This window comes from Cryptomeria japonica, chromosome 3, assembly GCF_030272615.1.
Source record: "Cryptomeria japonica chromosome 3, Sugi_1.0, whole genome shotgun sequence".
NCBI lineage: Eukaryota > Viridiplantae > Streptophyta > Pinopsida > Cupressales > Cupressaceae > Cryptomeria > Cryptomeria japonica.
In genome coordinates this window covers 499999134-500024853 of record NC_081407.1, presented here as the reverse complement: position 1 = coordinate 500024853, position 25720 = coordinate 499999134, and positions in this window count along the sequence as shown.

Sequence of the window (25720 nt, the reverse complement as noted above, 5' to 3'; positions counted from 1 at the left end):
TACAATTTTTTAGATTAATCAAATTTCCTTGTGTTATCTCATTCAATAGTTCTTCCAGAGTAGGGGTATCTGGTGTCTATTTCTTCTTCGATGTAAGCTTCTTCTTAGGGTCCCTAACTGCGTGCTACTTCTTCCTTAGTGTTATGGTTTTCTTGGGAGAAGGAGAAGGTATCGGTGGGGATTTTCTCTTCTTCCTCTCTACTCTCTTGAATTCAACTGCCTTTCCATTGTCGGTATCAGAAGAAGTGACAATCGGTGAAACATGTGCTTCCAGTTTTAGTCCTTCTAGTACACTAGCAGATATACCACTTAAATTCATTACATTTTCTTTAATCTCCTCAGCCATCTTGGATGCATCTTTGATAAAATTTTGTCTCCTTTTTCTCTGCTTCTGCATAGAATCAACACTCTCTATAGTTTCAGCATTTCCAAAAATTTCTTCAGATGGTTCTCTAGGTGCACCAAGTAGTATTTTTGCATATGTTTCAAGAATAGGTAAATCAACTTCATAACCCATTTCAGTAACCCAAATAGTTCTAGGAATAAGTGCTTCCATCCATGTCTCATCACGTTTAATAACAAAGAAGATTTGTTTGTCATACTTGTCAACTATACTCTGCGGTAACCTCTCTCTTGCCTTCATTTTCGTTGAAAAAGTTTTGAAATAATCTATGATGATCTTGTCATAGTAAATTCCCATACCGATGAAAGCTTCCAGAATTTGTTTTCCTACCGGGATGGCATATCCAAAATCCTTAAGACCAATGTCAGGTATCTCTTTGGTGAAGTACAACATCAAATAGACAAGTAGGTTGCCAAAGCGAAAAGTTCCTTTCTTATGACCTTTAATCTTCTTCAAGTTATCAATCAATTCATCCTTAAGCCATTCACAAACATCAATTTTAGTGTTGTTCTTTACCATCTCATATGTACTGTGAATACAAAGGCTAGAAACCAAGTTCAATCTGTTTGCATGTGTTACTCTATAGCCAAGTACCATACTCACATATCTCACATTTGCATCTCTAACATCATTGACTCTAAGGGATCTGCTGTCAGATGTAGCTCAGGTTAAGCTCATCACACCCTTGTTAGGTATTTTCTTGGTTTTGTTAGGCCTACTACCGATTGAGGGTAAACCAACAACTATGTTAATTGCTTCCTTGGTTATTTTGCAAACTCACTCTAACCACATAAATTCTCCATGGACTTTGCTCAACACAAGACGGACTACTTCCTTTGGAAATTCAAGAATGCTTAGAATTTCAACAAAACCTAAGTCTTCAACAATCTTATGTTCAGGTTTAATTAGACCTTTCTCACCAGTAATAACATCATTAAACATTTTCTTCAAGTCCTCAGTCCCTAGGTCTTCTATGTTGCAGTGGATATAGATTCTTGGGTCTTCGGCAAAAGAGACACCCTTCGAAATTTTCAAAAAAGCTCCAATAGAATCATCTTGTTTAGCAATTTCAGGGATAATCTTGAATACAGGTCTAGGGCGCTTGATGTTCTCTACGACGGTAGGGTTTGCAATAAACTTAGGTGCAGAATATGAAGATGCCATTTCCAAAGATAAATACCTCTTAATTTGAAATCCTTGAATGCCTGGAAATCACTTCGCTGCTTCGCCTTTAGATTGCCTTCGCTCAATTTCACACTCTCCAAATGTTTGAATGCTTGGTGAGTTGAAATGAGGGTTTCCCGGTGTTATATAGCCAAAATACTTTTTAAAAATTACATTAAATGCTTGTCGGTTAAGTGAAAACTTAACATATCTGCCGGTAAAGAAGAAATGTATCTTCTTACCATCAACCAAAGGTAGAATGCATGATTTTCAACTTGTTGCAATACCCCCTAAGGATTATTCCTTAGTCAGATGAAGAATCTCCTACCAGTGTAGAGATAGTTTCATCAACTTTATGATCTCCCTTCTTAATCCATTGTTTTGAAAATTCTTGCTTTATTTCGTTTACCTTTTCTTTTCCCTTCATACTAGATCCTTTATTGTTCGCCGATATAGTCTTGCTCTTACAAAATTTTGTAATATGTCCAATCTAGTTACAAGCATAACAAGTTACATTATTCCTCTGAATAGCCTTTCCATATCCTTGACCAGTTTGTGTTCTGCATTGATTAGATAAATGCCCAAATCTACCACAAACATAGCATTTCACATTCATTCTGCAATTTTCTGAATTATGACCAACTTTGTTGCATTTGGAACATTGGTTGGTGGGTAAGTTTGTATTCTGATTATTTCTAAATCTGCACTGATTTGATCTATGACCAAACTTGTTTCAATTAAAACATTTCCCATTAAATTTATAAGCATTAGGTTGTCTTACCGGTTTACTGTGATCTTGATTATTTGCAATCCCGAAACTTTCTCCATGTTCAAATCCAAGTCCAATTGTATCTCCATCAGGTTTTTGTCTTTTCAGCATGTCATCAAGTCTTTCTGAACTTTTCTTGAATTTGTCTTTGTGTTCATTTGCAGTGATCAACTCATTTTCCAGAATGCCAATTTGTCTTCTAAGCTCCTCTTTATTATGTTGCATGTGAATCAGATCTATCTTTAGTATATCATTCTCATGATAAAGTCTCAATTTTTTTTTATTTGCTCCATCATTAAGTCTCCTAGTCAAGTCTTCTTCACTCTTATTTATATCTTCAATATCCTTACACAACCTCATGGTTAAATCTTGAATTTCATTCCTCATGTTAGTGTTATCTTGTCTCAACTTATCTACAATATCACTAAGTGTTTCCTTTTCATCATCATGTTTCTGCATTTGCTCATGAAGTTCCTTTCTCTTGTTTTGTGCAATAACCAAGTTCTCCTGAAGTCCTTTAATGAATTTCTTAGCAGTCCTCAGATCATCTTCAAGTTTGATATTCTTCAATTTTTTTACATCAAAATATTCAAGAGCTCCTTCCAACTATTTTCTCAAACTCTCCATCTGTACCAGTTTCAGAATCTTCCTCAAGCTGTTAGGCTTTTGCAAATAGAGGACTAGGCTCTGATACCAAATGTCAGATGTAATGATAGTCCCAAATAAACTAAGAGGGGGGGGGGGGGGTGGGGGTTGAATCAGTGTCTAACCGATGAGTGGAATATTTGAACTTATTTGTAACTTTGCAACCCAAATCAATGTACAAGTAAACAAGAAATAATGTAGGAAGCATAAATAAAAGAGATGACATAAATGCACACCATAACACAAGATATTTTAATGAGGAAACCCGATGTGGGAAAAAACTTGGTGGGATTTGTGACCCACAATATTTACTCACTGGCCAATATGAATACATATTACTTACAATAGGGGCCTGCATATGTAGGAAGGCCAACAACCTAGAGCTCACTGCTCAATAGAAGAGTCTCACTGCCTACAATAAAGATAATTAAATCCAATACAATGTACTGTTCAAAATAGCATCTCTAATGCCTGGTTCAGTACCGGTTTAAGCTTAGTCAGATACCTTAACCAAAATCTTTCACTCTCCACTATATCACATCTCCTGCAATACAAAATGACCAATGAGATCTCATACATATATGAGTCTTTACAATATACCAAGTAGGCTTACAAAAGATAATTATATTTAAAATACAATTCACATAAACAAAAATTTTCTCATGTCGGCTTGAGTGTCAGTATACTCTTTTGCCGATGTAATCTGGATGTCGGTGAATATGCCTGCCGGTGTCGGCAGATGGTATCGGTGTTGACCCTGTTGCCGATGTGTGTGTATAGACCTAATACCAGTTGGTTGCCATTAATGAAAACATCAACCATTCTCATATGAGTGTAGAATGGGGCATTAGTTTGTGTCCTATCCTTTGTTTACTTCTTTTGATCATGTTTCTATGCTACTCAAGGATTTCATTGAGTGACTTAGGGTGGCCGAGATGGCTCATGATCATTTTTGTTTTGTTTTCTATTTACGAAGTGTTTTGTGGCCTTTTGGGGAATGTATGTGTTGGGTGTCTTTGATGGCATGTCCACATTTTGATTATCTTACATACGTTGACCTTTGACATACATAATGTTTTAGGATGGTCGAACCATTCCTTGTTTGCGTCATGTCAATTTTATGCAAAGGGATTGCATTATCACCCTGCCCTTCATTGCCATGGTGCATCACATCCATTGTTCCATATCAAATAAAGGTTCTCACCTACAATTAGCATTTGTGAAAGCAATTTTTATTCATCACTAATTCTTCTTCATCTAATTTCCTCTTACTAGCCTTTCTTTAGTTGGTCCTTGCGGTCATCTTGGTCTAGTCCTAGCATTATTTTCAACAAATTTGCCTATTTTCTAAAATTTCTTGCCCAATTCCTCAAGAGGGAATGCATATACCTTGTTATTGTCTATGGCATATTTATTGATTGTTCTTTGAAACAATGTTTAGAATCACATTGTCTCAAAGAGGGGGAAAATGTAGGCATCTAAAAATGGTCAACGCTTGCAGTGTCATATTCTAACATGTCTGTGTGACCTTATTTCAAATTTTTCACAACTTACTTCTCTTCTATGTCATACATATGATCTTTATCATTTGTCGATATTCTGTCATTCCTTTGCATTTATTTTCATATTTGATTCTAATCTCTCGCATTTTGAATTAGGTCTTGTCAATGTAACTTTTTATCTCTGAATCATTGGTTGTGATCAGTTTTTGATATCAATTGGGCATCGTCAACCCTAATCAGTGTCAAATTAGGGTTTTTGTCCTAAACCTTTGTCATTTTGCAATATCAATTGTCTCTTATCAATTTTCAATCATTTTGGATCACTTTCAATCTTCGATCATTGGATTTTTTATCAATTTTGATTGATTCTTCATTGGTCTTTGTCAATCTTCGATCGATTTGTCATCGATCTCAATTAGTCATTAATCTTTGTCAATTTTGTGTCAATTAGTCATTGATACTTCATCAATTATCCTCTATGAATTTGATCTTTTTGTCAATCAGTATCATATCAATATCAAATCCTTGTCATTTTTTCATTTATTTGTTACATTGATTGCATCATGACCTAATTGTTGTCTATTCCATTTCTAGTCTCTCCTAGGGTTTAATGATTAATTAATTTAATCCTTTATTAACATTTCTCTTTAGGTTAAATGAATTTATTCATTTATCCTAAGTCTCTCATGTCACAATTAAATTAATTATTTAATTGGCTAAATTATTTCCATTTTGTGAACTAATTAATAAATGAAAATTTATTAATAATTCCACCTAGTTTTCTCCTAACATTTTCCACTAATTTCTCCTCTAAATTCGTTGCTCTTTTTATGCTTAATTTTTCATATTTTGAAAGCTATTTTCTCTCCAATTTGTCGTCAATCAATTAAAAATTTTAAGGCCAATTTGTCATAATTTGGAAGCTTAAATCTCTCTCAGTTTGTCATAAAATTGACATAGAAATGTGTCATGATTTTGCATAGCCATTTGTCATAAATTGACATAGAATTTGTCATGCTTTGTCCCCTCAATCATGCCAATTTCAAATCAATTTTCTTCTTTCAAATTGCCCATGCTAATTTGAGTTTCTCGCCAATTTGCCTATAAATTGAGCTCATTCTTCATCATTGTCAACCACAATTCAAGTATCCTTATGCTGTTGCTTTTGAATCGCTCTTTGCAATCCAACTTTATTTCAATCACTTGCATTTGTAAGTGACACCCACATAATTTGAAGGTGAAAGAATTCCAATGAAGGAGCTATGAAGGAGATTCTAACACTTTGGTTTGCGTTTCTTTTGAATCTTGTCTTAATTTCCTTTATTGAGTGTATTAGGAATTGATTTCATTGCATTTTTAGGCTTTGTGGCTACCTAATGATATGCTTTGATGCTTGTACCTGATTTCCTAGTTACAACATGTGATTTATATAGGGTTTCATTGGTTTCAAAATAGTTACATCCTTTATTCCTAAGCATGTAAAATGGGTTAACAATACCAAACAAATTATTTGTATGCCTCTGTGAACAAGAGGAAATAATGCATGAGATAAATATTTAAATGAAAAGAAAGCAATATTTACTTTTTATCCTAATGCAACTTTGATTGTGAATAAGATGTAGCGTTCCAACTTGAGAGAACTTTTAAAAGATCCCTCAAAAGCTCTTCTTGTACATCAATGGTGTAGATGTTCTCAAGATGTGTATTTATGGGTATGTGGTTACTCTTCAAACCAATAGTATGAATTTGTATTCCCACACGAGCTCGAGAACAAATCTTGAGGACCCTTTGATTTATAGGTTGAGAAGATGATTGATCAAGGATTGATATTGATCCAAGAGATCAATAGTTGAGGATGTTTGAGAGATTTCAAGGTAGGATAAGCCTCTAAGTGTCACCTTGTGATTGGCACACTTGGAGAGAAAAGGATTGCGAAGATTTAGATGGTTTGTATTATCTTAATGAGGATCACATAGGGATGCTATATTTGACAAGTGAGAGATATCACACATGTGTGTTTTGACATTAATATCCCTCACTCATCTGAGGATTATGTGGGATTATCTTAGTGAGGATCACATAGGGATGTTATATTTGACAAGTGAGAGATCTCACACATGTGTGAGGATAACATGGGGATGTGTAGTTTGACATAATATCCGTCACATAGATAAATTATAAAAAACATTTAACCATTCAACAATAATACTGAAAACACATCAACCATCAACACAAGAACACCAAATTTATGTAGAAAACCCAAACATGGAAAAACCATAGTGAGAATCTAACTCACAATATGAATACAAATTTTTAATGGCATAAAATTGCGACCTTAGCAATTTTTGACTTCATTAGGGTCCTCATGCATGCGAGATCGAATGCTCTAGCCTTATCGGAGACCATAGATTGCTCAACCCTCAGAAACAACTTCTTCCTTGGCTTCTGTATCACCCTGCCCACACTCTGCCTTGGACAAAGGGGTGGGATAGGGGTGTGGCGCCATTGTCCCCCCTTGGAAAGGGGCATGGCGCCCTTGTCCTCCCAAGACAGGGGCGTGGCACCCCTGTTCCTACCCTATTTTGTGATAGGACCCTTCCTAGGGTTGCATTGTTGATTGTGCATTAGGCAGGAAAACTCCCTCGATGTCGGCCTATGACAAAAAATCAAATCCACTAACATGTATTTAAGGGGCATTCATCCTCTCATTTGCATAAGTTGGATAGATCAAAGTTGGCTAAATTCAAGCGATGAAGCATTCAAGAAAAATTCAAGCATTTAAGCATTCTTTTCCAGCATTGAGCATTCTCAAGTCTCCCTTCAAGGCTAGGTGTTGCATTAAAGTCAAGGATTCAACCATTGAAGAGGAGATTGATTCCAACATTCAATTTCACACAAGCATTTCTATCAACATTGCTATCACAACCTCCCTTGAGGTGATTTACAGTTCAGTCTTTCATTTACAGCTACTTGCAAGTACTTTCTTTCATTACTTGGTTAATTCCAAAACTGGGGTTTGACCTAAAGGCAAAGCCCCAATCCCAACCCATTTTCCTCTCTTTTTTGTGTGTAGGTTGTAGGTGCACAATTGTACTTTTAGATTCGAGCTCCATTTACAAAGGCGAAAATACCCTTTTCATTGCACGAAATTTTTAGAGGATCGTGTACATTCCCACCACGGTCTAGGCAACTTTTTCTCAAATTCATAGGGTGACTTTGTCTCGACATATTACTACCAGATCCAAGTGCACAACTTCATCCCATAGTCTGATCTCAAGTTATAATCAGTTCTTTGTCACTTTTGCAATACATAATTCAATCAATTCTTTTCCATTTCAAACAAGGAAGAGGGGATCAACTCATCATTCCCATTTCATTCAGAATTCAATCTACCATCTTCGTGTGGAGAGATTGAATCTAGTGAATTATCCTCTCCTCTTCCAAATGTAACTTGGTGAAAAGTGTTTGAAGGGTAATCAATAGTGAAACTCTCATCTCTCTTTGAGGGAAAGGGTAGTTTTCCTCTTGATCTATCATTCACTATTTTTACACATTACATTTTGGTGAACTCGATGTCTTGCATGCTTTTCTTTGAACAAAATTGCATATTTTTCATTTACAAGTTTCAACTTTCTGCAAACTTAGTGGTTAAATCATTAAATACCCTAGTTTTTAATTTTAAAATTGAACTTGTAATTTGTAAAAATTGCTTGTGGTAATATTTGATCTGAAAATTGCTTTGTTTGTCAAATTCAATTTCCTCATTGTCTCTTTCAATTTGCAAATAAAATTTACAAAATTAAGGGGTTACTTGTTTAAACCCTAATTTTCAAAAATCATATTGAACTTGTGCAAAAATTGGATTTCAATTTAATTTTCAGATTTTTGATTGTTCTCAGATTTGTCTTCAATCCTATAATTCAAATTTTCAATTTCCTCCCTTTTTCCCAAAATTCAAATTTTAAAATTAAGTGGTTAGGTCATAAAACCCTAATTTTTAAAATTAATTGGATTTTGTGCGAATTTCAAATCAATTTCATTTAAATTCAGATTTATAAACATTTTCCAAGGTGTCCCTATCCATTAGGTTCGACCTTTTTCAAAATTACAATTCAATTCCTCTTTTTCTTCAAAACCCTAATAGGGTCCTGTCTTTACATTTGCGCCTTCATTTCGCCCATCTAGAGATCATAAAATTCTCTAATTTTTTGGGGTTAGCATTAAAATCATCATAATATCCATCCGTGAAAATTTCAAAAAAACTTGGTCGGAACATGTGCATTCCCGCAACGGTCCTTGACTTTTTTCCCGAAATTTTGCGAGACTGTTATGACTGTATTTACTAGCCTAAATCCCGAAGTTTGGCTAATTTTATCAATTTTTGATCCCTCTAGAATTGAAAATACTTTCAAAATTCAACATTTCAAATTTCAAGAAATTTTTAAAAATTAGAAGGTTAAGTATAGTCTGCCCTGATTTTAAAAATTTTGATTTTAAAATTGAGTGGTATTCCCTTGGCCCTCATTTTAAAATTTCAATTTCCTTTCATTTTTGGAAATTGTGTCATCCCCTTCTTCCAACAAAGTTCAAATTGTGTAATCATTACTTTATTAAATTTTGCATTACTCAATTTTGTAAGCTTTGTTACAAAATTCAAAATTCAAATTTTCCCTCTAGTGCATGAGTTTTACCACTATTAGTCCTACTTATCCTATCCCCGTTAGAAGAAGCATTATAATTAAGGCTTCCCAAGGTTTAATTACTGAGGAGATGGAGCCTAATTTGGGTGACTTCTTTAATGAGGATAATGCCAATTCTTCCCATCCTAATCATGTGCCTATTTACCCCATTGATGAATCCCATGATGAAGCCAAAGCTTTAACTAGGGATTCTATAGATCAACTTTCCACATTGGACAATCAATTTGATAGCTTTGAACAATGGATGTCCCAAGAATACCCTAATAGTGAAGCTCTTCCATTAATCAATCCTTCAACACAAGTCAATCCTTCTATTCCTTTGACTTCTCTTATGACTAGTATTCCTACTTTTACCTCCAACATCATGGCTACTTCAACTCAAAATGTCATTCCTACAACCATTGGTCATGGGAGCAATCCCTCTTCTTTATTTAATCCTACATCATTACCTATGTCTTCCATGAATATTCCTTTTATTCTTAAAATAATCAATGTGACACAAGGGGGCAATTCCTTCAACAACTTTATTCCTCCTTCAAGTGTCCCTTTTCCTATCTAATCATCACCAATGCCTACTTACCATAATTTCCCACCACCTTATTCTCATTCCATGCCTTCTTTCAATAATATCACACCACCTTCCCAATCACCTATGTCTTCCTTACAACAACAAATAGTTTCCATGAGTCAATCAAAGTTTAGTGTGCCCACCTTTGATGTTGTGAGACCACTTTCTCTTGATATTGTTAAAGTCATGCCACCTAAACATGTTGAGATCCATCAGTTGGAACTCTATAATGGAAAAGGTGATCCTCTTACGCATGTCAAAACATTCGAAAACTTGTGTACTGATTTTGCTTATGATCAAAGATTGCTTGCAAAACTATTTATAAGAACACTAAGAGATAAGGCTTTACAATGGTATTGCTCTCTGCCTTCTTATTCTATCACTTCATTTTAACAATTGGCAAATGCTTTCATCCAATAATTTCAAAAAAACATTGGTCATAAAATCTCTTTGACTGATTTAATGCATTGTAAACAAGGTGTTAAAGAAAACGTGATTTATTTCATTGGTAGATATAAGCATTTGTGTGCTCAAATTTCTTTTCATGTACCTAATAATTATTTCAAAGAATTTTCATTTCTAATTTGCAAAAATATATCAGGTAAAAGCTTCTTTTGTCTGAGTTTACTTCCTTTCCACAGTTGTGCGCAACACTCCACAATTATCAACTGGCCGTGAGTCAAATGGAGCAATCCACTCCTATGGATCCGAGTGATAAGGGAGAGAGTGTTCAACAACCATTTGCGAAGTTCAAACAAAAAAAAAGCTTCATCAAGTTCAATGATCCAATAAGGGAGTTGAGATCTATTGACAAGACAAAGGTATCCCTTGACTCCATTATTGCTAAGTTGACCGCATATGAGCTAAACAGTTATGATGGCAGTGTTCAGAAGACTGAATCAACCTTTAGAGCATCTGCTGCACTATCTAGAAAGGGAAAAGAGGTTGGTACCAGCTGTGAACCCAAACAAAGTAGGGATATGGATGATGAGGAGATCCTGATGGAGTTTGAAGCTCTTCTTGCCAAGAGACTTCCTAAGGGAACTAGAAAATATAGAGGTAAGCTCCCTTTGAAATGTTTTTCTTGCAATAAGGAAGATGTGTCAGATAAGAAGGCTCTTGTCTCCCACTTTGATAATTCTAATGAGTGTATTATTGACAGTGGATGTTCTCACCACATGACTGGTGATCGAAAAAAGTTTCTGTCATTGGAAGAGTACGATGGAGGTGTAGTCCGATTTGGTAATGATGCACCATGTATGGTAAAAGTTAAAGGGTCCATCTCTCTAAATGGAAAAAACAGTGTTGATAATGTGTATTGGGTAGAAGGTCTTAAGCATAACCTTTTGAGTGTTGCCCAACTGAATGATAAAGGACTCACTCTGGAATTCAAAGATGGAGTGTGCAAAATAAAAGGAAAGAGTGGTGAACTGATGGCCACTGGTATGTAGACCAAAGGTAACTTATTTCAGTTAAATACAAATATCAGTCAATGTCTAATGGCTAAGTTTGATGATAGTTGGATATGGCATAGGAGACTCTGCCACGTAAATTTTGATAATATTGTGAAAGCCAGTAAGATCAAGGAAGTTAGAGGATTGCATGTGCTGAACAAATCGGAGAATCTTTTGTGCAGAGAATGTCAACTGGGGAAAATGTCTTCCTCAACTTTCAAAGGTAAATCTTTCATAGAAGATAATTTACTTGATCTCGTGCATACTGATTTGTGTGGTCCTATGAAAACTAGGAGTGTTCAGGGAGATAAGGTACTTTATGATTCTTATTGATGATTTCTCAAGAATGATGTGGGTCACATTCTTGAAAGACAAGTCTGAAGCTTTTGGAAAGTTTAAAGCCTTCAGAGCACTAGTTGAAAAGGAAAGCGGTAAGAGGATTAAATGCCTTAGAACCGACCAAGGAGGTGAGTTCACTTCAAGTGAATTCAATAAGTATTGTGAAGAGAAAAAGATCAAGAGGCAACTGTCTTCCCCCCAGACTCCACAATAGAATGGCCTAGAAGAAAGGAACAATCAGACTATAGTTGAAGATGCCAGAACGATGCTCATACAAGGGAAGGTTGCTCACACTTTTTGGACATAAGCGGTGAGAACTGCAGTCTACACTATGAACCGGGGTACTCATCAAGAAAGGTAAGGATAAAACTCCTTATGAGTATTGGACCGATAAGACTCTAGTAGTAAGCTACTTTAGAGTGTTTTGTAGAAAGTGTTATATCAAGAGAAGTGAATACCAGAGCAAGTTTGATGCAAAATGTGATGAGGGAATATTCCTAGGGTATTCCATGAAGAGAAAATCTCTCAAGTGTTTTAACAATAGGACTCAGAGAATTGTTGAAAGTATCAATGTTAGAGTTGATCAAACCTCTGAGAAACCTAAGGAAACTAGCAACGAGTGAGTGGTAGATGAACCGGATGTAACCTTTTGGGAACCGGTTGCGAAACAACCAAGTACAAGTAACAATGCTCCTACACCAGTAGATGCTGATGTAGATGAAGATGAAGATGAGGATGAAGAAGAAAATAAAGAGGAATCAGTTAAGATCATTCCTAGGTATGTAAAGTTGCATCATGATCTAAAGCAGATCATAGGGGATAAGGATGTAGGAATACTTACAAGAAGAAAGGTCAGAGAGAATTCTTGCATGATTTCTGAATTTGAGCCCAAAACATTTAAAGAGGCACACAAAGATGAAGACTGGATTAAGGCTATGGAAGATGAACTTGACCAGATAGAAAAGAATGGTACATGGTCTTTGGTACCCAGACCTGAGCACAAAAATGTTATTGGCACCAAATGGGTTTTTAGAAACAAGCTGAATGAAGATGGCATAGTGGTAAGAAACAAAGCAAGATTGGTATGTAAGGGATATGCTCAAGAAGAAGGAGAAGACTATGTAGAAACCTTTGCTCCAGTAGCTAGATTGGAAGGAGTTCAAATGCTACTTGCATATGCAACCTTCAAGGGATTCAAAGTGTATCAGATGGATGTGAAATCTGCATTCCTGAATGGAATACATGAAGAGGAAGTGTATATAGAGCAACCAAATGGGTTTTCCCTATCAGAAGATAGTGATATGGTGTGTAGGCTACATAAAGCCTTGTATGGATTTTAGCAAGCACCTAGAGCATGGTATGAATGTTTACACTCCCATCTTGTGAAGATTGGAATTGAAAGAACAAGTGAAGATAGCAATATCTATCTGAAGACAGAAGGAGATCATATTCTGATCTTGAAGTGTTTGTTGATGACATAATTTTTGGTGGAGATGACAAGATGAGCCATGCATTTGTAGATGAAATGAAGAAGGAATTTGAGATCTCACTAATCAGAGAGATTAAGTTCTTCATTGGACTACAGATTCAACAAATGAAAGATGGTATCTTTATCACTCAGTCCAAGTATGTCAAAGAGGTGTTGAAGACCTTTGGCATGGAAGACAACAAACCAGTTGGTACACCGATGATGACTGGTTGTAAATTGTCAAAAGAAGATGACTCGGTATTGGTGAATGAGAAGGAATACTGATAAATGATTGGTAAGTTGCACTATGTAGTACACAACAGACCAGACATTGCACATGCAGTGGGCATTGCTGTACGTTTCCAGAAAAGTCCAAGAGAATTCCAATTGGTAGTAGTCAAGAGGATTCTTAGATATCTAAAGGGAACTATAGATTATGGATTGTGGTATCCATACAATAATTATTTCAATCTCAAAGTGTTTACCGATGCCGATTGGGCTGGTAATGTGGACAACCAGAAGAGCACAACCTATGGTGCATTCTTTCTCAGTGGTAAACTAGTCTCATGGATGAGCAAGAAGCAGAGTTGTATCTCTTAGTCCACCTTAGAAGCAAAATATGTAGCAGCATTTATGAACTGCACTCAGACAATTTGGATGAAGCATGTATTAAGTGGTTTCAAAGTCCCTGTATCTGAACCCGTGAGTATATTTTGTGATAACACAAGTGCAATCAATATTTCCAAGAATCCGGTATTGCATGCTAGAACCAAGTACTTTGAGCTCAAGTATCATTTCTTGAGGGAGAAAGTTCAGAACAAAGAGGTTGTATTGAAACATGTTTCCAGTAAAGAGCAGTTAGCAGATATATTCACCAAGCCTCTACCGAAGGCTACATTTACCTATTTAAGAGGTGAATTAGGGGTGTTGCCCCTTCAAGTGGTGAACTAAAGGTATGTGCTCCACATTAGTCAGGTATTGCATTGTCAAATCTTTTTAGGATCGATGTATTGAAGGATGCTACTCCTCAGGGGGAGCAGCATAGCAGATCATGGATGCTTGTGCCTCCACTTTGGCATTGTTGTCAAAGGGGGAGAAGATGTGAAGCAGAGAAGATATCTGCAGTATTGAAGACATATAATATGGAAGAAGATGTAGAGATATCTTTGTGTATTGCCATAAATGCCAAAGGGGGAGATTGTTGGCATATGTGCAGAGTTTGATGACATGATGGGATTGTATGTTGTCATTGATGTCAATATGCTGAAGTATGAACCGGTATATTGAAGTTGATGTCAATATGCTGAAGTATGAATATGAGCCGGTATATTGAAGTAAGTGAACTGGCAAGTGAACCGGTATTATGGTATGAACCAGTATATGCAAAAAGTGAACTGGCATGTTGGAGTGTGAACCAGTATATAGAAATTTTGTATCGGGGTTTCATTTGATATGACTGCTGGTTGGTATTCTCATCTTTAGGGTTTCTGGTTGATGCATTCTAAGTCTGTGTGATTCGAAAGATGATATCCTATGATGAGTTAGCATTGAAATGAAGATGAGATTACGTTGCCATGTCAACCTTGTGCACATGAAGAATCTTCTTGAGAATATTGCATGAAGAAGATTGATTTTATCCACCTCGAGAATGAGGAAAATCTTAGTAAACGATAGAGAGTGTGTGATGGGTTATCAGCTTCCAGAAGCGGTGAAGAACGGACGATGGAGAATGTCTTGAGATTTGTTCAAGATTGTTTTACCCTATGTAATGTGTTTAAATGGCTAGGATTGGACTGACTGTATTGTTAACCTAGATGCTTAGGGTTTTAGGTTTTGGCTACTGACCTAATTGTTGTCTATAAGGTTGATGATGATTTTTATTTGAAGTTGTTGGCAAATGATTGTATGTGAGGTGATCCTTGCTAGACCAGAAAAGTGAGTAGATACCTGCAGAGTGTAATTGCATATATAAAGGAACTGAAGTGGATCTCCCTTGGCATTAAGTGTTGTTATCAGATCAGTGTATTACTGTTGACTTCTAACCATTTCAGCAAATGGAAAATCCCTTTACAGGTTAGATTTAATAGGCTTTTTGTAAATCCTTTAACAGGGTGACTCATTAAAATCCTCTCACAAGGTAACCTTTAACAGGGTTTTAACCTCTAACTGGGTATTTAGCCATCCCTTAATCGGGTGATCCCTAGCAGGATCGATTCCTAGCAGAACCTATTGTAAAGTCTTTAACCAGACTAGGCTCCTAACAAAGAGAACTTCAGAAGAGTTCAAGAACAACTTGTGGGTATTCATCCCCACTGTGGTTTTTCCCAGTTGGGTTTCCACGTGAAAAATCAATGTGTTATGTGTGATGCTTTTTCATGTGATTTTTTAGTGTTTTCTGTTAAGCAGTAATGCAAGGTGATCCAATGATCATTGTATTTATGATGTATTACTTGCTTAAGCATATGGGTGAAGTTGAGATGAGATATTAGGTTTGAGAAGATCTAGATGTTACCGGTTTATGTCTTTTATAGTCAAACTATGTTTTACTGGTAGTGCCTTGATTTATATTGGTGATATTGTTTACCGATTAGTGCAGTTTAAGTTGTTGAAGAAGTTTTTGTCCATACTGATTCACCCCCCCCTCTCAGTATTTGTTAGGTATTTATTGTTCATCATTATTCATCACATTGTATGAAGACAAGCTCAAATGTTTTGGTGCGTTGTTTGTCTAGGGAATCAACAAATGTATTTCATCTAATGCAAAGCGCATGATGAGTTACTGAGCTCGATGAAGCGGTAATCAAGGAGCGGTTGAGGTTTTCTTGATTGATGTGTAGAGATTGCTATGTAATCCAATGATCATACTTGAACCGACTTGTTTGTAATCTCTATGAGAGAATTAGGTTTTTGGTGTGTTACCGACTTGATTGATTTGTTTATAAGGTCAATGAAGTTGTCTAGTTGAAGTGGTTGGCAGAGATCAATTGAGTGTGTGGTTGCCAAACTAGATGATGAGTCTGCAATTTGAGTAAACACAGATAGGAGCTTAAAAGGATCTGATCAAGTAAGTGTAGTGCTATTCAGACATATCAGCAAACTCCTGTTGTTTTCTAACAATTATAGCAGAATTGAAATCCCCTAACTGGGTAAGCTCTAATAAGCTTGGTTACTTATTAAATCCTTTAACAAGGTAGTCCATTAGCTTGGATTTTAAAATCCTCTACTGAGGTTACTCCTTATAGGGTATTGCTTCTAACAAGGCATTTGTAGTCAATCCCTTAACCGGGTGATTCCTAACAGGATCAGTTATTAACAGGACTTTTGTAAAGCTTTAACAGGCTTGGCTCGTAATAGGGAAAACTTCAGAAGAGTTTAGATATTATCTTGTGAGTTTCATCTCACCGTGGTTTTTACCTATTTGGGTTTCTTCTGATAAGGCATGATAACCGGAAGCATTGAGAAATGAAGTATGTTGACATATGATAAAGCATTTGGATGTTTATAAGTTTAATGACGTTTACTGTTAAGTTGTTGTAACAGTCAACCGATTTTCTTATGAGTTTTCATCTTGACAATGGTATTTCATTGATAGGTTTACTTTGTGTGATTGAGATTGAGATTGGGAAAGTTTGTATCAGTTTTTCTATTTACTGATTCACCCCCCCTCTCTCAGTAATCTACCAGATACTTATTCTTTCATCATACTACCAAAGCCATGGATGTTGACTTTGTTATCACACCTTCTTTTGAGCAATTCTGTGTGAAGTTGAACTATTTTTGGCTATCTTCCATGAAGGCTATTGATTCTCTAATCCACAAGTGTCTGAAATTTCCTCACAATGGAGAAATCATAACTATGAACCATAGCTTATTTCGTCCATCTGAAAGAAGCCTCGATGTTCCTATTGATTTCTTTTTGCCTAAACAATTTCAATCTCTTCCATCAAGGAGCGATTCTCTTTTTCAATCTTATCAAAAATGAAAGAACGATATGATTTTATCCTTAAGCAACCTAGATCCCCAACACTTGACATTCCTATAATTCTTCAAGATGAGGTTCTTCCCCTCACGGAAAGAACTAATCTCCCTCCTAAGGAAGATCGCCCACCTATTCCTATGGATGTGACTTTACCTTCTCTTAAGAAGAACAACAATATTCCTCCTAAGGCTAGACCTATACCTCCTCCTCATGATGGACCTGGTCTCCTTCCTACACCTAATATTCCTCCTTTCTATGGTGTAGTTACACCTCGTTCCTCTTATCAAGAGAAGAGGCCTTCTTCTCCTATTGTTCAACCAAAAAGACCTCAATCTAAACCTTCCACTATCAAGGAGAGAAACATTCCTACTTTTGCAAGTGTTCCTCCTCCTTCTCAGCCTTCCACTAAGAATCGACAGAATCGTTCTACGAGAGAACGCAAATGAAGATGCCATGTTTGAGCTCGTGAAGCTGTCCCTCAAAATATTCAATCTCCCCAGACTCCAATAGTTGACATGATTCATTTTTCTCCTATGCAAGATGTTCAACCTACATCTCCAAATCATAAGTTGTATAAAACATGTGATGGTTTTACTCCTATTCATGTTCTTTCTTCTCTTTCTCTAAAAATTGATGAAGAAATGGGTGAAAATGTTATTTATAATGGCAATACAACTCCTAATGCTTTTGATAGTGAGTATGAGTATGTTGATGTGGACAAGCATTTATCAGATGAGTTTTTACAAACCCTAATCCTAGCTCCTAGAATCAAACAAAAGTGACTTACAATAGGAGCATAGTCCTTGTTTGGATCTTGTTATATCTCTATCTGTTGTGCTTGATGTCCCTCCTGTGGCATGTTGCTCGCCTTCCCGAAATAGTGATAATCAAGATCGGGAGGCGAATGCTGTGCTAGATTAGAAAGATTAGCACTGTAGATCTTTCTATCTTCCCTTTCTTTCTCTTTTTTGACCATTATTCTATATTTATCCTTGTTCTTCTATCATTCCCTTAATGTCTACTTGGGGATGATGCAAAGCATTGAGATCTTTTCTTGGTCTCTTTTATGTTGACTCAAAAGACATCCTCTCTTCCCTTTCTTCTAAGGTAGTGTCCATCTTTGGGGAATGACAATTATTATATGCATATACATACATGAGTTATCATACAACATACTGACCTCGAGGAAAGCGACACTACCTCATGTTTTGTGTTTATTATCCTTGGATTTATTCCTTGATTGGGGGCTAAATCCTTGCGATAACGTGCTCTCTTTCTTCTCTCTCTCTCTTGGGTTTATCCTATCTTAAAGCAATTTCTCCTGATAAGGTGCGCATGATCTCTTTAACATGGGGAGATACACTCCGCACATATTTTCCGTCTTTGATACTTAGAACTACTTAGTGAACATTGTTTTTCTTTGAAATCTTTGGTATCCTTGCTTTCATGACTCATAGTGAAGGGAAATTTGCTACTTGTAGTCATGGTTCTCCCCTTCTCGATCTTCACTTTTACTTTGTCAATCGAAGTCATAAGATCCTAAGTCCACTCAGGGATTGGCACATCTTGCCATCTTGACGTGATAAAGGTCTTCCAATCTTGTTTCCTTGTACTTTAGTGGTAGTATTGGCGTACACTTATACTCCCGCTAAAGTGGGGGCTAAATGTAGTGTTATAAAATTGTGACCCTAGAAATTTTTTAGTGCATTAGGGTCCTCATGCACGCGAGATTGAATCCTCTAGCTTGATCGGAGATCGAAGATTGCTCAGCCCTCAGAAACAACTTCTTCCTTGGACTTTGCATCACCCTGCCCACACTCTGCCATGGAGAAAGGGGTAGGACAGGGGCATGATGCCACTGTCACCCCTTGGATAGGGGAATGGTACCCTTGTACTCCCAGGATAGGGCGTGGCACCCCTGTTCTTGCCCTATTTTGGTGCAGGACCCTTCCTAGGGTTGCATTGTTGGTTGTGCATTAGGCGGGAAAACTCCCCCAATGTTGGCCTGTGATGAAAATCAAATCCACTAACATGTATTTAAGGGGAATTTGTCCTCTCATTTGCATAAGTTGGATAGGTCGAAGTTGGATAAATTCAAGCAATCAAGCATTCAAGAGCATTCAAGCATTCTTTTCCAGCATTGAGCATTCTCAAGACTCCCTTCAAGGCTAGGTGTTGCATTCAAGTCAAGGATTCAACCATTGAAAAGGAGATTGATTCCAACATTCAATTCCACACAAGCATTTTTATCAAAATTTCTATCACAACCTCCCTTGAGGTGATTTACAATTCAGTCTTTCATTTGCAGCTACTTGCAAGTACTTTCTTTCATTACTTGGTTAATTCCAAAACTGGGGTTTGAACTAAAGGCAGACCCCAATCCCAACCCATTTTCCTCTCTTTTCTGTGTGTAGATTGAAAGTGCACAACTCTACTTTTGGATTCGGGCTCCATTTGCAGAGGCGGAAAAACCCTTTTTGTTTCGCAGATTTTTTCGGAGGACCGTGTACACATTCCTGCCACGGTTCGGGCAACTTTTCCTCAAATTCATAGGGTGAATTCATCTTGACATATTACTGCTAGATCCAGGTGCACAACCTCATCCCATACTCTGATCTCAAGTTATAATCAGTTCTTTGTCACTTTTGCACTACATAATGCAATCAATTCCTTTCCATTTCAAACAAGGAAGAGTGGATCAACTCATCATTCCCATTTTATTCAGGATTCAATCTACCATCTTCGAGTGGAGAGATTGGATCTAGTGAATTATCCTCTCCTCTTCCAAATGTAACTTGGTGAAACATGTTTTAAGGGTAATCAATAGTGAAACTCTCATCTCTCTTTGAGGGAAAGGGTAGTTTTCCTCTTGATCTATCATTCACCATTTTTCCATATTACAAAATTATTACAATCTTTTGGGCTCACTACCAAGGAGAAACAACACCTGAAGGATACAGGCTAAGGAACACTACCTTAGGGAAAAATACATGGACTTTCACATTTGAGGTACACTGCTTCAAGGCAAGATACAAAATGTTTCTAAAGGACCGACTATCAATTAACAACAGAAGAAACAATAGAACTGATGTGAGAAGGATCTCGTGAACATGAAATTTCCCTTGAACATTAGGACCAAGTGACCATTATTATAGAAATCATCTTTGACCTCTATCACTATCTCTGCACACTATCTTTCTTAATATATCTTCTTTAAATCTCTTCACAAATTTAATTTTGCACATTCACAAACTCAAATCTTATTTCATATTTTTCACATACACTTCTCATCAATTCACACACATTCCACACAACTCATACAACCTTATTCCTTAAATATAATATGGATCATCAAAAACTTTAACTAAGGGTCTTCCCCAATTGGAATAAGCAATATTGCATAAAGTAAGCCACCCAGACCAAAAATACTCAAGGCGTTACACTCCAAGAGAAAGAGTGGACCCAGATACATCATAACACATCCTTCTAAGATGAATCAAATGATTCATGCATGTTAACTCATCCTCCAAAATTAACATCAAACATAACATGTATATAGGTAATAGAACACATCAAGAAGTCAACCAAAGGACATCTTTTGATGCATATTATTTCATGCAGATCTCCACATGCCATGGTGAGACCCATAACAATACTCTAACTCAATCTTCAATGCATATCCATACCAAAGAACATGATCCACTAAAGATATCCCAATTGCACACACTAAACTATAACACAACTAAATATCCCAAACACAAATCAAAATAGCTATATTTAGGAACAAATAATCCACTAGAGAAGCACACTAAGAATACTATACAAACCATAAGATCATATCCACTAAACTACAACACAAACTGCAACATATCTAGAGGCCATCAAAGACTTTTTGGACTATTTTGACAGACACTCTTCCTGCTAGAAAATAGAAACAAATAAACCATAATCAAAATACCATAAACAACACCAAAATATCCAACTCAATTTACAACCCAAAACACAACTGCAACAACCAAGAGCATATCTAGACCAAAATCCATCTAGACAACCAAGTTTGACATCAATGACAACCATACAAGCTCATATTTCCAACAATCTCGCCCTTTTTCATTAATGGAAACACTTGAATGCATCAAATCATCTCTCTCTCTCTCTCTCTATCAAGAAGTTTTATCCCCCTTTGAAATCAAATACAAAGGGTAAAACAAATAATATTGATCATCTTTAAGAGCAACAACAACAATAATTCAAGAGATAAAGGATAAGCTTTAAATCTCCTCCTTTCCAGATAAACCACTACAATACATGTAGTTTTAAAAAAGAGGGGCAATGGCCCCTAGTTTTTGCCTAAGATACTCAAAAGTATCCTTCACCAGTGCCTTAGTAAAAATATTTGCAACCTATACTTTTGTAGAAATATAATCCAATCTTACTTCCTTTTCTACAACCCTCTCCCTCAAGAAATGATAATGAATTGAGATATGTTTTATCCTTGAATGCATTACTAGATTCTTTGAGATTTTTATAACACCGACATTATCACACATGAGAGGAATAGCTTCATCATATACTACTCTGATATCCTTAAGATTCTATTTGATCCATATAACCTGACTACAACATGATGTAGCTACAATGTATTCTACTTCTGTAATAGATAGAGATACTAAATCCTGCTTCTTAATTAGCCAAGAAACCAATTGTAGACGTCTAAAATTAATTAATTCAAATACTTAATTAATTTGATCCTTTCTACATAATTAATTAATTAAATTATATTTATCCTAAAATTAATTAAATCAAATTTAATTAATTTTATCACTATAGTCCAATAATTAATTTGTCAATAAATTAATTATTTCCCTATTGCTATAAAGTCCTTCCAATCATTATTTCTCCTAAATTTTACTTAGTTAATTAATCAACCTAACCAAGGTGATTCCTACAAATCACTTTCTCCAATTCTCATCTGGCCTAATTAACTCTTCCTTAATCATGTTTATCATTATCCTCCAATTTTATATTCCTCCACTCATTCTCTCTCCCCATGTCACATCCTCCTAACTTTCCAACTTGCATTCTAATCCTCCATTAATCCACCTAATCACTCCTCTTAATCATTTGCACATTCCTAATCCCCAAGATTAAGAACAAGTCAACCATTTGTCATAAATGTCTTTCCCCTCTCACCTTCCAAACTTTAAATACAAATACTTTGGTGATGACAAAGGATTTCAAATCCTTTGCACATTCCCATGCCCTCTCTTCCCAAGGAATTTTTAATTCCTTTATCCTTTTATTCTTCCCATGCATCTCTTATTCTTGGAATTTTTAATTCCTCTCCTCATTCTCCAAGGAATTTTATATTCCCTTTTCCTTCCCAATGTACTTGGGGATCTCTTCCCCATTACCTTGTCGGATGTAGAGACAAGAAATGCCTTTATGGCAAATCTCTTGATCTTCACACCTTGTCCTCTCCATCCTCTCCCACCTTCTTTCAATCTCCACCCTCCATTTCAAATCAATCTTGGCCCTTCATTTGGACCTCCTCCAATCTATAAATTGGATTCTCTTCCCTTCATAATTTATATCATCTTGTATGCAAGTTTATGCTACCCATTGAGCCTTAGAAATCATCCATATCACCCTTATAATGCCAAATTCATCCCACACTTAGCAACAACCCAGCCATACCATCAATCCATCTATTGCATCCCCTTGTTGTTGTATAGTGAAGAGCAATCCACATCCTATCCAAAGAGCCAATCCAATCACGTGAGGAAGAGGCACATTCCTCACTTCATCAAAGGCTCAATCTGAGGAGCAAGAGAAGGTTTCAAAGGTATAATGGTTTGTTTTATGCAAATTTATGTGATTTTATATTTATTTGAATTGGAACTAACCATTAGAATTTCAAAAACTATTCCCTTGGTTCATTTTAGCACACCCAATGGGACCCACGTCCCGAGAATTTAACCATTTTTTGCTAGTTTTTAGCATTTTCTTGTAGGCTCTCGATTCAACGTCTTTGACTGCACTTTGGTGCCTCCACTACAATTCTGGTGTCTTTGCAGTCCTACATCAGCTTCTAAGTTTGAATTTGAATCTTCTCGCTCATTCTATTTTTGCAAGTTTTCTAGATCGATGTCTCTGTAGCGTAGATTAGTGTCTTTTCTCTTTTACACTATCTAATAATTTTCTGCAATTTTATTTTCTTTCCTAATCACAAAACACAAAAAACTCACAATATATAGTAAAAAATAACAAAAACAAAGTAGTTTAGTTTTCTATTTTCCATAACAATCAAGATTATTGTAGTGAAAAGTTATCTTTTTAGACTAATTAGCAATATATTTTTGAGAAATCGTGCTTTGGTGTCTGCATAGATGTCGACATCTACGCTGCAGAATAGCGTCTCTGCCTATCTATTTTTTGACTTGTTTTAAACAAATTGAATTTTTTAATCTTTCGACTAACAATTTTGTAGAGACCCCTACTTTAGCGTATGCATAGACATTAACATTTGCGTTCGGCCATTCGGCATTTCTGTAGGTATAGCATTCCCACCTAGATTTTTAATTTGAAATTCCAAATTTTCCCACATTTTGTTTTCTATTTTCTTTATTCAATCCTTAAATCGACATATAAGCATACACTAGCATCTGGAAAACGTTGGTGTCTGCACCTGTACTTCGGTGTCTACATGGAAGTAGTAAATTTTTGTGTTACTAATCAAATTTTGGGTTTGTAACCTATTTATTCATTTGTCCCAGAATCTTAGTAGACTACTAACACTATTTTTGTAGCACGTTTGTTGAAGACCATTGATTTTTCCACTAGATTAGTTTCTTTCTTGCATTTTAGATTAGATAACCTTTTATTTGGGCTTAAAAAGGACATGTGTATTTCATGTTTGGTGCACTTGCACATTGTGTAGGGTAGACCCACTGTTACACCAAGTATCCTCTCCCCTCACCTTTGTGGGCCTTGGGTGAAGAGAAAGGTGATTAACAACACCCGTCTTTTCTTTTAGTAGTTTAAGGGTATCTTTGATTGGGGATTCCATAACCCCACAAGGGTATCTTGAATTAGGATAGGTTGGGGATATTCTCTCCCAACGTGATCTTGAGCGGTGTCTTCTGAACTACTATACCAAAAACTTGGTCAAACAGATAGAGTGCTGAGTGAATTCGATGTATGTGGAGGTTTTCTTTGCACCAATAAGCTCAATTAGAGCCTTGAGTTTCTTTCTTCACGGATTCGTTGTTGGACTGGACCCATTGAAAAATTACTAGATACCTTGTTTTAGTGGCCCAAATCCTTACATTTGATGGTTTAGGGTATGTTGATTGTACCCCATACATACCCCTCATGTACCCATTCAAGATGAGACATGAATCCCTTGATTAAAATATTTTTGGATCTTCGAGGTAAGAGAATCTAGTATGCCCGAGAAGTGAGTGTTGTGTAGTGGAGCCAGTGCTACCCGATTCTCCATTTGTCCGCTTGTTTGAGGTATTTCTATGTCGCGGGGGCCCCATTGAATGGTTTCCACTTTCCATCCTAGGTTGTATGTTTTTCACGTGTGTTAATTGTTTAAACCAATGAATTTTTTTATATTGGGCTAACTTAGGCCCTCATCACTTCCATGCTTGTCATAAAGAGTTACCTTGGCCAATGTGCTTATCATTGTTTGATTTCTATTGCCAAGAGTAGAAACATTCCATCCTCACCAACATTTGACCAATCTCACTCATGTGCCATAAAAGTAAGTCCCTCAAGCATTCCAAAAATTCCATTTACCACCAAGCCAAGAAGAAGAAGCCTCGCTATAAGCAAATCCTCAAACATCACAAATTCTTGTACATGAACCACAAGCTCTTGTTGAAACATTGTACCATCATGCATTATTTCCACAATTATCTCCATGGTTATAATGATGAGTTTGATGAGGAACATTTGAGAACCCGTGCTTTCCATCAAAGATCAAGATTATCCCAAAGCATGAATGGGAATGGTCACATTACATTGTCCAACTTGCACATGCCCAAAATCACTTATTAAGTCATCTCCCATATAGGGTAGCCTTCATTTCCTTCCATTTATTTTCATCAATCTATCCATTTCTTCCATAATCATTGTCATCTTTCATCTCTGAGGACTTAGCACAATAAATCATCAATCTTAATCCAATCAGTCAATCTCTCAATCCTAGGTCAACACTTTACAAAAGTCTGACTTAGACCTTTTATCATTTATCAAATCCACAATTGGCCTTGTTCCTTAGAAATAATCTATCTCAATTATATTTCCCAATTGATCCTAATTATTTGGGCTGATCAAAACCATAATTCTTTGCCCTATCTTAGGAATGAAGTCTATCCTTAGTAGAAAAAGGCTTAATCAAATCTTAACCTAAGGTCCGAGTTTGTCCTAGCTTGGTTGTTACCTCGCTTTGTGGCTTTCATCCTATCTACGAACTAATACAAGTGCTAAGATATCATCCAATCTATTTCATCCTAATCTAAGGACCATCCAATCAATCTCAATCTTGAATCTTAATCAAATCAAATTCCATTTTTCTAAGTCCTTGTCGTCACTTTTCTCACTAAGTCAAATCTATCCCAAAATCCCTTCTTGTCATTTTTATCTTTGAGGTTACCCGTGTATGGTCTTGACTCTCTCTGAAAAAGCAAAGATGGCCATCAAAGGAAATGAGATGCCTG